Source organism: Panthera leo, chromosome D4 (assembly GCF_018350215.1).
Source record: "Panthera leo isolate Ple1 chromosome D4, P.leo_Ple1_pat1.1, whole genome shotgun sequence".
Classification (NCBI taxonomy): domain Eukaryota; kingdom Metazoa; phylum Chordata; class Mammalia; order Carnivora; family Felidae; genus Panthera; species Panthera leo.
Window position 1 is genome coordinate 41,750,866 of NC_056691.1, and position 13,522 is coordinate 41,764,387.

Sequence of the window (13,522 nt, forward strand, 5' to 3'; positions counted from 1 at the left end):
ATATAATGGTGTTTGTTTCTCTTAATTGCATTTCATCTGCCATGTGCACACTTGCCCCACATAGCCTCTTGGGCTCATCCTTTTATTCATTTATATTCCCTTTCCAGATATAAGGGAAATCATAAATCATTTGCAGAATTTTCTGATTCATTCATTCCTAGATAGAGATAAGTAGAAGGAATGGAACTGCCCTAGTGAGATTCAGTTTCATGCTCCTCAAAGTTGATATGGGTATTATTTCTCCAATAAGCATTCTTAATGTTCTCAATAATACCAGCTGTTGTGATTTTCTTACTAACATGGTCTTTAGTGAATTGCACTCTCTGGCTTGCTACAGTACATTTGTGTGACAATGGAAGATTTTCTATAGCCATGAAACTGAATTTGAATTTTGAGATAAGGTTTTTGAAGATGTATCTATTTAGAATCTGGTGATAGCAAGGTCCGTGTCCCCATGTGATATGTTGCTAGAACAATGCTTTATATTCACTTATTCATTGACCTTTTGTTTATTATGATCTTAAAATGAACAAATCCCTGTTTGGGCTAAAAATAAATAGAAAACTCTTCCACAGGCTGCTTGCAAATCAAGAAAAGAGGAGACTTTAAGATAAGAGTTTGGAAGATAAAGGACATGATAGAAACTACGTTGTGGAGGTCAAAATTGAAGTGAGCCTATCAGAGTGCACTTAGAATAGTTTTTAATTATTTCAACAGAAGTATTTTTGCTATCCACTTTTCCTCTATTTTAGCTATTGCTCAATTTAACACTCTCTTTTTTTTTTAATTTTTTTTCAACGTTTATTTATTCTTGAGACAGAGAGAGAAAGAGCATGAACGGGGGAGGGGCAGAGAGAGAGGGAGACACAGAATTGGAAGCAGGCTCCAGGCTCCGAGCCATCAGCCCAGGGCCGGATGCGGGGCTCGAACTCGCGGACCGCGAGATCGTGACCTGAGCTGAAGTCAGACGCTTAACCGACTGAGCCACCCAGGCGCCCCTTACACTCTCATTTTAACACTTTTGAGACATTGATTATTTACACAATTATTTCATTAGTATGCATTCATGGGAGCAGTGGGAAGAAATAAGCTCACCCCTGTTATTTGCGGGGCCTGGGGCAAAAGTACAAATGGAGACCCATATATCATATGTCTATTAATTTTTAATTTAAAATTATATATTAAACTTAAAAATTTTAAGTTAACATTTTTATTTCAAATGTACTTTACAGATAATATTAACATTTATTTAAATCTTATTAGCACTTTTATAAAAATAAAACTATGCTCAATTTTAGCTTTTATAGCCTTCAATGTCCAGCTCAATAAGGCAGTCAGTATCACACTTCACACATGTAATGTCTAAGCCAATTCCTATATATAAGTATAATTGAACTACTTAATTTTATGAAACTTTATTTAACTGCCATGTGCATCTGCTGCAAATAATGTGTGCCACATTCGTGGTTATCTCCAGAACTCTCTGGTACCTTGAAATTTCATTCAAAGGGAAGCCAGTGCTTCGATGCTGGTACTAATGGGAAAGGATGCTTCCTTATGCGACAGTCTATTGAATTAATGCTATCTCAGAAGGGTCTGACAATTTAATTACTTTGCTTTTTCTTTCAAACATTTTCACCTTTCAGATCCTCTCATGTTCTGAAATAGATTTGCTCTCTGTAGTTGGTAATGGCATAATCCTCAAGCCTTCCTGGTGTGTGGGGATAGTCACCCTTTGTTTCATAAAGATCTAGAGAAAGAGTTCTGGAGAGGCATATCTTGGGGCCTGAATGGTGTTAATCCCGAGGGATGGGGTGGCAGCTGTTTATACTTTCAGGTTAAGCAGAGTCAGTATTGACAGCCAGATCTCCAGTGACAAAAACATCCCTGGGTTCTTGAATATATTTGTTAGTGTGCATGTCTTAGGGATATACGAGACCCAGCACAGGCCTCCCCTGGCTCAAATCTAAGGGCAGTCCTGACAAGGGAAGCACCAAAACAGGAGGGAAGGGTGGCCTAGATAAGTCCCACTAGAACGTTCTCAGTAAGGGTCTCAGTTTCTCTGCCTATTATGCTCTACTGTATGCCAAACCTAGAATAGCGTCAGGCTCCTAGATACCCAAGAAACATTCGTTGTATGAATGCATTGCTGAATGAATGACTGGTACATTGGTAGTGAATAATGCTTGATCATTCCAAATACTAACTGACAGCTCAGGGGTAGCCATTCAGCTGGCAGTGTCTTTTGATGCCATGATTCTTACTACACTTCTTAAAGTAACAGTTGTTACATGACTTTCCTAGGAATTCTCTTGATCATATTATGATGCAAAAATGAATAGTTTGGCCGCTTCATTATCTTAACTGTGAAGCTTTCTTGCCAGGCTTGGACTTTTCTAGGCATCACACTACATGGAAACGATAGTCCAAGCTTTACTTTGATTTAGGCTGATATACTTAGTGATGCTGGTAGCGTGCTACAAGAGCCTGTCTGAAAGGTGCCATATAAGCGCACTGTGCTCTGCATATATAAGTGAGGCACTGCTCAGTTGTTTCCCTGCAGGGACAACCGTATTGTTTTTAATTGTCTATTTTAATAGGCCTGAATAAAATACTCTTCTGTTTTATTTGATCTGCATCCCCTAGTGGGATTTCTCCCTGCTTTCTTTTTTACCACTGTGACAGTTTCCTATTTAGACATTTAGTTCTTTCGACAGGGGCTCTTGATTTTCAATGGCAGTGACTGTTTCTCTATCTATTGATGTTCAATCCTAGTGGTCCCTGACCTATGGGATCAGTTGCAAAAAATGGGTTGAGTTTTGGGAGCCTGGGATGAATGAAAGAAATTCCATGAAATAGAAAACAACAACAACAAAATCAAGCACAGGTTTGATTTAATTGACTAAATGAATCTGGATTGATTTTTTTTTTTTTCAAATGTCTCTAGCAGAGATCATAGGCAACCAGGATTAACCCTAGCTTAACCACACCCAATCTCCACTAGGTGGATACTTTAACAAATGTGGGACCATATGAGAATGACCTTCTGGTTGGATGATTTTCTCCTAAGTTCAGTATTTGGCTGATGTAGGATGATAATGATGAAACATGATCAGGGTAGGAGGCACTAGATGTGAATTTTAGTACCAGCTCTGTGACTGTGGCCTTTGTCAAATTATGTGGTTCCTTGTCTAAAAATGTAAGTAAGTCAAACTAAGGCTCCCCTTTCCTACTTCTAGTTCTGTGACTGATGGCAAAACATTCTTGGCTCAATATACATGCTATACTTTATTTTCATAGCAGATCTTGACTTCTGCTCTACATCACCTTATCTATTTGAAAAGATTTGGAAGATTCTTTATTTGAAATTTGAGATGACTGCACTGAAGAATGAGTCTGTGTAACTGAATGTACACACAGCCCTGTAACTTACTTTATCATTAGAACCTGGCCAAGAAATGGCTAAAGATTAAGAGGTTAGCTTTATAAAACCTTTTGGTGAATTGACTCTATTTTCTGCATATTTGTTATTCATACTGCATTTTTCTGTTTACAGCAGTGGTTTCCTCTTGGAAAGACAAAGGCCAGAAACTCCAAATAAAACTGTGAAGTCAGTGAAGTTATCTTTGGGACTGACCCCATTCTGCTACCCTTTCTTTCATAGACCTTCTCCTCAAATGCCCAATGTCTCAATCTTCTTTCCCCTGACAATTGCTGTCCCCACCCCACCACCCATGCCTAAAATCCTTAGACTATACTGTGCTCTAAGATCCCACACCCCCAAGCAAGTTGAAGGAGTTCAAAATTCATCCTACCAGGAGCGCCTGGGTGGCTCAGATGGTTAAGCATCTGACTTCAGCTCAGGTCATGATCTCACAGTTCGTGTGTTCAAGCCCCACATCAGGCTCTCTGCTGTGGGCACAGAGCCTGCTTCAGATCCTCTGTCCCCACCCCCCACCCCCCGCCCCTCCTCTGCTCGTGCGCATGTTCATGCACTCTCTCTCTTTCTCAAAAACAAATAAACATGAAAAAATATATTTAAAAAATTCATCCTACCAGTCTCTATGGCTTTGTAGCTCTGGGCACATGACCAGGCCCTAGCCAATTATATGTGCCAAAGAGGGAAAATCAGACTTTTCTCTAGAACGTTTGCTAGAAATCTCATGAAAGAGACATGTTCTCTTCTCACTGGGATACCAGTTATAAGAACAGTAAGCCGAGAGCTGCCCCTAGTCATCCCTCCTACCATGTGGGAAATCAGCCTGGGAATGAAACCAGCACAGAGGGAAGAAGAGCCAAGAGATAGAGAGTGATGGCTAATTCCTGATAATATGTTTGAAGCCTGGAGCAGCTATGACTGAAACTCTATTGATTCCTTGAAATTCCTAGTTATGTGAGCCTATAAATAGCCATATATTCTAATTCAAGTTGAGTTTCTTTTGCTTGCATAAAAACATTCCTAATGCAATTTCTTAAATTCACTTTGTTGTCCTGATTGACTCATTTTTAATTACCTTCTTTACATCTCAGAGGAAATCCCACTGGAAACTCATCTCTTCTCCTCCACACTTATCCACCTGTTTCTCCCCCTTATTTATAGGTATCTCTGTGCCCGGTTATCCTGGATAGTACCTTAACCTATTTCCCACCTTTTCTCTCCACAACCAGTTGTTGTCATATCCTATAAACTCTACCATTCAAACATCTCATGGACCCATCTCCTCTAATTAGTCCTTCCTTCTGGGATGCATTTTCTATAATTCAGTTAGCTCTGAAAAAGGAGGGGAATTTTCAGCATCCTGTCTCTACTCTGCCTCAGCCCAAAGAAAGGAGGATGTATCTAATCATGTAAGAACCCTCTTCCCTAGCTCTTCCCCACTGGAGAAGGAGTGACTGTTCTGATGATTCAGAGGACATTCTGTGGAAACATGTTTTGCTTATAGACAAAGTGACATGCCTAAATTCACCCTGCCTTATTTTTTATCCTGGGTCTATGAGCCATGGGCCCTCTCTGGGGTTTCCCTTTGCTCCATATGTCAGCTCACTTGGGCAGTGTCTGCCTCTTTCTCTGTTCCTATGTCTCTACCTCTGTCTAAGTGGTTAGGTCTGCTGGGTCTGCCCCTTTCCATTATCATAGAATAAACTCTAATTTATTTGTATGTCAGCATCACCACAACTTACTTCTCTGGTTATATCTCCCACTCATTTCCCTGTGTACAATCTACCCCAAAGCTACATTGGAGTACTTTCCATTCGTCATCATGCCAAATGCTTATATATTTCTGTGTCTCTCCTACTCTTCTTCCCCCTACCTAGCTTCCTTTTTCACAATCCCACCTTTCCCCGTGCCCCAAACACCAGCTTTAAATGTCACCTTCTTCATGAAGTCTTCCTCAACTCTTTACAATAAGAATTATTATCTAGTCAACTTATATTTAACATGGGATCCAAGAATACTCAAAGGGAAAAAGATTGTCTCTTCAATAAATCGTGTTATGAAAATTGAATAGTCACATGCAAAAGAATGAAACTGGACCCCTCTCTTGTATCATGTGCAAAATTTACTTGAAATGAATTAAACACTTAAATGTAAGACCAAAAACCTTAAGACTCCTAAAGTAAAACATAGGGGGAAAACTCCTTGACATTGGTTTTGGCAATGACTTTTTGGATATGACACCAAAAGCAAAGGTAACAAAAGCAAAAATAAACAAATGGGACTACATCAAACTTAAAAGCTTCTGTATAGCAAAGGAAACAATCAACAAAATGAAACGGCAACCTATGTAATTGGAAGGAAATATTTGCAAACTATCTGGTAAGGGGTTAATATCCAACAATTCCTACAACTCAGTAGCAATAAAACCATATAATTCGACTAAAAAATGGGCAGAGAACCTGAACAGACATTTTTCCGAAGAAAATATACAGATGGCCAACAGATAGGTGAAAAGGAGCTTAGCATTACTAATCATCAGGAAAATGCAAATCAAGGTAACATATCACCACAGTAACGTATCACCTCACACTTGTTAGAATCACTATCATCCCAAAAAGAGAAGAGATAACAAGTGCTGGCAAAGATGTAAAGAAAAGGGAATTCTTATGCACTGTTGATAGAAAGTAAGTTGGTGCAGTCATTGCAGAAAACAGTAGGGAGATTCCTCAAAAAAAAAAGGGCGGGGGGGAGAATGACCATATGATGTAGCAATGCCAGCGATTTCTGGGTATATATCTGAAGAAAATGAAATTATGATTTTGAAGAGATATCTGGACCACCATGTTCACTGCAGCGTTATTTACATTATCCATGACATGAAAACAGTCTAAGCATTTGTCAATGGATGAACAGAGAAAGAAAATGTGATACCCACCGACACACATATAGTGAGATATTATTTGACTCTAAAAAAGGAGGAAATTCTTCTATTTGCAATAATATGGATGAACCTTGTGGGTGTTACACTAAATGAAATAGTGAAACAAAGACAACTGCTATATGATCTCACTTATGTGTGGAATCTAAAAAAGAATAACTTCTAGAAACAGTAGATTGGTAGTTGCCAGGGGCAGGAGCAATTTTGGGGGAAATGAGTCAAGATGATCAAAGAATATAAATTCCAGTTATAAGATGAATAAATTCTGGGGATCTAATATACAGGATGATCATTATAGTTAACAATAGTATATTGTATAATTGAAAGTTGCTAACAGAGTAAATCTTACTAGTTCTCACAATAAAAAGGGGTAACTGAGGTGATAGATGTGTTAATTAACCTTATTGTGGTAATCATTTTGCAATAAGTGCATATATCAAATAATCACATTGTACACCTCAAGCATATTGTTATATTCAATTATATCTCCATAAAGTTGGAAAAAATAATTCTTATTCCCTTAAGGTACTAGGACACCTACTTCTTACCTAAATTATACTTAGGTTCTACATTGTTTTCCAGTTTTGGCATCCATATTAGTGTTTCATACAAGAATGTAAACTCTGTGAGGATCTAAATTGTCTTATTCATATTTTTACTCCCTCATCCATAGTATATCAGGACCTTGCATAAAATAGGTGTTTAAATATAAACATTTTTTCTCAGAGATCCAGTGGAAAACCAAGTTGGCTATGGGATTGGTGTGTGTTGGCTTTGCCCAAGTTTCCTAGCCAATTATTATTTCCATAAATGAGTGCTTATCTACCTACCTCTCCTGCCTATATCTTCATCCATCCCCATTACCTCACCTCAAGCCTAACAGAGCTACAGTGTTGCCCTCAAATTTCAATAATATTTCATGACATTGTGCTTTTACTACCTTTGCCTTAAATGCTTTTCTTATTCCTGTTGTCAGTTTTATATTCCCCTATATATCTTACAGTATATGTTACCTCCTTTTGAAGGATTTCCTGAGCATCTCACCACCCACTTCCACCATCCAGAAAGAATTGGCCCCTTTCCCTTCTGCCCCCTTAGACTCTGTATAGACTGCTTTCACAGAATGTATGTGAGGGTTTTTTTTTTTTTTTTTCATATTTTCTCCTTTTATATTCATGCCTCTCTCCTTTTACCAGATTATAACTGCTTGAAGGCGGGTCCCTTTCCTTTCTCATCTGTGGAGCCTGACTGCCCTTTTCAAAGTATGAGATGTATGTTTTGTGTCATATTATATTTAGACGCTTCTCTCAAGCCAACAAGAATATAAGGTCTCTGAGGGCAAGAAGTATGTCTAATTCCTATTTGTACTATTTCATTTCTACTCAATAAGTATTTGCAGAATGAATAAAGGACTACTCCCAGACCCAGACCAGGTGACCCTAGGATTAAAGGAAATTATGCAAACTTAATAATTTCTAGGGTTTATCTGGTGTTGGCCTGGCCTCTTTAAGGAAGAGACTTATTTTGATCCCACCTATTCTATACTCTTTTCAACAAGCCTCCATACATACTTGTCCAAGTTGGCAAGAGAAAGACTTAAAAATTCTCCCAGGGTGGTGGGGTGGATGGGCAAATTCCAGCTTTATTCCAGGACTTTCTTACAGCTGCTTCTGTTTCATTTTACTGCTTCACAATCTTTGGCTTCCTGCCTTCCAGTTTTGGCTTCCACAGCTTGTCTTCTGTTCTGCCTGGTCTTCTGATTTATGCCTTGATTCACCCTTCTACCATTCAACATTTTACGTCCTTCACATTCACAATACCTGGCCAGTGTAAGAAGTACCCTTTCCCCGTGCCCTATAGTCATCAGAAGGGGCCCATTCAGATCTTGCTGTCCTTGCCTAATTCCCACGCAAAAGAGAAAAAAATACCCATCAGAACCCTAAATTCCTATTGCAAGACTTCAGCTCACTGAGAAGTCATTCCAACCTAGTAAGTCACCTGAACTGGATTTTATGAGTAGGATGGGTTATTGTTGTTGCTCTGCTGGTGTAAGATGGGTTAACATTATTAAGCATATTGGTGTGATGTAAATATGTGTTACTCCTTAGAAACCATCAATTTGCCAAGTCATATTGAGTCATTCATCTGGAGGACAGCTGAAGGGGTTAATTAAAAACAGCTGCATCTAATCATGCTTGTGTATACTTAGAGGGCAAAGGAAAGACAGAACCAAAAAAAAAAAAAAAAATAGGAGGACTTCTGTGGAGAGAGGAGATCTCTAAAAGCCAAGATGAGTGTCAGATGGTCTGAGAATCAAAAAAGAATCAGATCTACTAATTAAAGTGGGTTATAGTGAAGTATAAAAGTCATCCCAATATGGCATTAAGAACACATTGAGATTGGAGAGCAAAACATGGTTAATTGTATAAAGTGTAAACAGTGTATCTTTTCTTTAAAAAATTTTTTTAATGTTTAATTATTTTAGAGAGAGAGAGCAAGAGCGAGAGAGTGGTAGAGAGAGAGGGAGACACAGAATCTGAATCAGAATCCAAGCTTTTAGTGCAGAGCTCCATGTGAGGCTTGAACCCATGAATTGTGAGATCATGACCTGAACTGTACTCCAACCCTTAACCGACTGAGCCACCCAGACTCCCTGACAGTGTATTTTTCTATTTAAACTATTCTTTTTTGTTCTTTCTATAACTTGGTACTCCTTATCTTGCTTAATTTTAAAGTTAACTTGGAAAAATATGAATTAAACTAAAATTAAAATTATGAGTTTTTCTTGTGCTTTTCAGTGTAAAGAATGTGCATCTGTTTTTTCTGTAAGTAAAGAACAGTGACTTTACCAACTATAATAACTATATGCCATCATATCCAAGCACCAATCTGTGTTGCCTTGATATTTCTCAGTTTTTCATACACAAAGTGTTAAGTTTCTGTGGTTTACTATATAACATGCAAACAAAGAAACTATGTATGGTTTTCTATATAGCTTCCCCTATAATTTAAGCTGTATTGCCTACACATTTGGTCAGGGAAGCCAAGTCAGGCTGTTCATGTTAATGTGGCTACTGATTAAAACAAAGTTTATCCCATTTACAGACTGCCAAGTGACCCATGAAATCATGGCACTTGGTTGGGGAAGGTCCTCAGTCTAACTGAAGCAACAAATGTTTCTGTCAGATTTTGGGCTAGAGAATATGTAGAGAATTATCCAGTTTGGTATGAGAGAAAAGTGGTACATTCACACAAAGATAAATATTCCATTGGTTAAGAGAGGGTTGTGATAACTAGAGTTGCCTTGATTTTTCACAACCTTCCTGGAAACAAGTGATCCTAAAGGAATCCCTGTTTCCTGTAATTGAAGGAGTCTTCTAGTTCCTTGCTCACTGTGGTCTACAGACCAGCAGCACTGACATCAAGCAAGAATTAGAAGCTTGTTTGATAACATAATGTCTCAAATTCCACCCCAGACTTAATGAGTCAGCATTTCAACAAGGTTCCCAGGTAATTTATATGTACACCAAAATTTCAGAAGCTTCAGTGTAACAGACTTCTGTTATTCCTCAACATCCATTCTTTCCCTCTTCCATAACAACAGAATCTTAGCTAGGCAAATTGGTGAGTTCTCAGCTCCACATTTACTTACCTCCCTGCTAGCTAAGTGAAACTATGGTTTGGCCAGTGGCGTGACTGGGAGAGTGATGGGAGCCACTTACAAATCTTGCTTTTAAAATCAGTAGGTCTTTTCTCTGGCTGTGAGGTGGGAAGGACTATGGCAATCACTTTGGACCCATAAGTGGAAGTCTCAAGTTGATGATGTCAGAGCCACCTACCAGCACAGGGCTCCCCATCTACCTCTGGACTGTAATGTGAGAGAGAGAGACAAACATCTTGCTTATTTCAGTCATTGTAAATGAGGGTATCTTTAGCTCAGCAGCTCAGCATGTACACAAACTAATAAACTAATATTAACAGAGCCTGATGAGCAAAGGGACAGTCTCTTCTGAATTAAATGTTTAACTCATTAATAGTGCCAGGAACAGCACTTGAAACTGTCTGCTTTTGTTGCCTACATTGAAACGGCATGAAATAATTAAAAAGCAAACCTGTAGTGGTAGAAATGTAGCTCAGAAATTAACCAGAGAATAATTTGTTTTTTGATTAATGGACAAAGATGATCTGATATTAGTACTCACCCAGAGGTGTTTCTTTCCTACGAAAGGCTGGGATCATCAACAAACCCTACTTGGTTTTCAGACCATTACAGGGGCTTGTTTCTGCAGAACACACATTATAGGAAAAGTCTACCACCTGGATTTACGTAAATCTCCAACTTTGCAAGTCAGAACAGAAATAAAATGAATATTTTCCATTGATGAAGTTTATTTTTTAAAGTATAAGCTTTTAGTATGTTAGAAACTTCTCAGTAGTACATGGCTCCACTGTGTTACAAGGAAATAACCAAGTCTATGTGGGATCTAGAGCATTTGAGACACAGGGTTACTGAATTATTTGGAATTAGGATGGTAAAAGAAAGACTCATACCAAACCAAGCATGGAGACATTTTCTTAATCAAATTAATTAATCAAATTAATCAAATTAATCAAAGTTTTATTAATGCCCTAGTGTAGAGGTTTGAACGGTGAAATACCAGATGCAAACTCTAATTATTACACATCATGATTAGGACCTTGAAGGTTGTGTATGTTTATGTTTAAGGACACTGTGGAGCAGAGGCAGACCCATTAAATAGCACCCTTATTTCCTGACTGGGCCTAAGCAAGCCCCCATCTTGTATCCTTGGGATGTATAACTCCTTATTTAGATCTCCATTGGAAGTGCCCACCAAAGCTAGAGCCAGAGAAGACCAAAAAGGAAATAACTGTAATTTACTGCTATTTCTGGATCCTTTCTGAGGCCACCTTCTCTGCTGAGCACCCCATGAAACACCTTATTCCCCCCAAAACCTGACCTTCATTTCTGTATTCTATTCTCTGCTGTGTCACCTTCCAGTTTAAAATTTCCTCATTCTTTTTCATTGTCAAGATTTCTTTAATAGTGCACTGAAGCTGTGGGGGGAAAATAACTCATCCTTCCCACTCTAGATAAGGTGGTTTTATTGCCTTTTTTTTAGGTTTCCAGGTATGAAAATGAGATCCGCTTATGGCTAAAACAGATTGAAAGTTATTTTTAATTCTTATTACTCAATACCCTTGACTAAAATCAGACTTAGCCATTTATTATTGCTTTTATCTCTAATTTGAGGGCAATTTTTATCCTGTCTTTGAACTGAGGCCTAAGGTACTATGACAATAACAAGTAACCTCTATATCATATTCACAGTTTATAAAATGCTTTTCACATACCTTCCCTTTGGATCCTTACAACTACCTTGTGAGACAAGTATTATTATTAACTCTTTTTTACAGAGATAGATGTAAATTGAGACCTAGGATAGGTAATTTGCCAAAGACACAAAGAAACTCATACTGAGGTAGTTTAGCTTAGTCCCAAGCTCTTTCTTTTATCCTGCTTAATATGGCCACAATTATTGCCATCATGACCACCATTCACAGTCATCAATTACTGAGTCCTTTCTATGTTCCTGACTAACAGGGTTAATTATACCATCTCATTTTATCCTCACACCAGCCCTTGTGGTTCTTTATCCATTAGGAAAGCTTTCAGCTTCAAGCCACACAAAAGCCAACCAACAGTGGCTTAAACAAATGGGATTTCTCTCATATTGAAGTCCAGAAGTAGGAGAATTCTAGTATTGTTTTGGTAACTCATTGGTGTTAGGGCTTTAGGTCAAGTCTCTTGGTCTTCCATTCATAACTATATAATGACCACGAGAGCACTGACCACTAGAGCATTGTGCTATCACATGATTACAATTCACAGGTAGAACCAGGACACAATGTTTCTCCTCCTGGGTCTTTCCTTTATCAAGGAAGACCCCAGCTGACTTTCATTTTCATCTTATTGGTTAACCATGCTTATCTCTAGGCCAGACTCTGGGTCTACTTTCCTTGAGATCAAGGAATCTCTGCCAACTAAACAAAAACCCTGGGTTCCTTTCAGGACCTCCCTGCATAAAGGTAGCCAGCAGAGGCTGGAATCCAGCCCATACTCTGTACAGCCCACACATCGAGATGTGACCCAACCGTATCCATCCAGAGGAAGGGGTACCACTTGGTAGGTCATCTGCCCATTGGGTTGCATTTTCATAAATCTTAGGAAGGCCCAATACTAGCTAAGAGTGACCTTGGCATGTTAAAAGACTGTAGTAAGGTTTAGCATTAAGTACACACAGTGGAATCTGCCACTGGAATTTATCAATAACCCCATTTTAAAGATGAGGAAACCAAGGCATGGGGAAATTGGCACAGATTCTCATAACTGGTTTAACTGCTTTTCTTAAATCAAGCCTAATATTAGCCCCGAAAATTGACACAGGCTCACAATCATACAAGCCACAGAACTTGATTGCTGAAGGAACTGGACTCTTGATTAATAAAATATGGAAAACTAATCAAGCTGCTGAAATGCCTTCTTTCAGAGACGTCCAAGATGTCAGTAGTTACAAATAGGGCAAAAGACAATGCGCGTCATGCATATTGGTAAAACCTCTTAAAGGCTTTTGGCCTTTACTGACTTGCAAGGAGAATCAAACTGCCAGAAGAATTAGAGATTCTAACTCTGGTTGCCAAATCTACCAACGATTTCCTCTGTGACAATCCATATTCACTTACCTCCTTTTTACCTCAGGCTAATAATTTATGTCAGTTGGAGCTCAGTGTTTTATGAACCAAGGGTGAAATTATTAAATTTTATTGTTTGTGATTCCTTCCTTAAGTTATATTCCTATAATTGCAAACTTACTGCATTCCCCAACCTCTATTTTGAATTTATTACTAGCCTTCTTACTGCCTTTTTAGATCTCAGAAGTAAACTTCAAATATTTACAAATCTCAATTTCATGTTTTCCCTTTCATAAATCTGTGGGCAAATTCGGTGCTGGAGACAGAGAGCAATAAATCTGGATATTTATGTATTGTGCCAGCAGGCGCTGCACAAACTTTCCCGCATAGCTTGGTCAATGAGCTTCAGTCTTGACCTGTAACACTGGTTCTAG